Source organism: Colobus angolensis, unplaced genomic scaffold, assembly GCF_000951035.1.
Source record: "Colobus angolensis palliatus isolate OR3802 unplaced genomic scaffold, Cang.pa_1.0 Scaffold192, whole genome shotgun sequence".
In the NCBI taxonomy this organism is placed as follows: domain Eukaryota; kingdom Metazoa; phylum Chordata; class Mammalia; order Primates; family Cercopithecidae; genus Colobus; species Colobus angolensis.
The window spans coordinates 1,024,395-1,025,104 of NW_012115066.1; positions in this window are offsets into that span (position 1 = coordinate 1,024,395).

Consider the following 710-nt stretch of genomic DNA (forward strand, 5'->3'; position numbering starts at 1 on the left):
TGGGTTTTCTTTTTTTCTCTTGTGTCTACCTTCCTTGGAGTGGACTCTTCAAGTCAGCAAGATGTAGGGAAATCCAGCTGCTCCAGCCACTATTCCTCTCTGCTTCTAGGTCCAGCAGGAAAAAAAAAAAAAAAAAAGAAAAAAAAATCCTCTTTCTCAGAAGTCCCAAGAAAAATTACATTGCCTCTCTGGCTCTGCCAGAGTTTTGGCCCATCCTTGAAATAATCACTGTGGTCAGGTGAATGCGGATGCTAATTGCTTAGTTCTGGGTTGTAAGCTCCTTCCCAGAATCACTCATGAAGTCACTGTCTCTAGAACCATACAGATTCAGAGGAGTGAAAGAATGATACTTTTGACAGCAGATAACAGACTTGCTTGTTTATATGGGTATATTATCTCACATAACAAGAAGTCCAGAGGTAAGCAGGTCTGGGTTGGTGTCTTAGTTTATCTGTGTTGTTAAAAAGAAATAACTGAGACTGGATAATTTACAAAGAGAAGAGATTTATTTGGCTCATGGTTCACAGGCTGTACAAGAAGCATGATGCCAGCATCTGCATCTGGTGAGAGCCTCAAGCTGCTTCCCCTTATGGTAGAAGATGAAGGGGAGCCTGTCACAGAGTGAGAGCAGGAAGAGGGAGGGAAAAGGAGAGGGAGAGGGAGAGGGAGAGAGAGAGAGAGAGAGAGAGAGAGAGGAAGGAAGGAAGGAA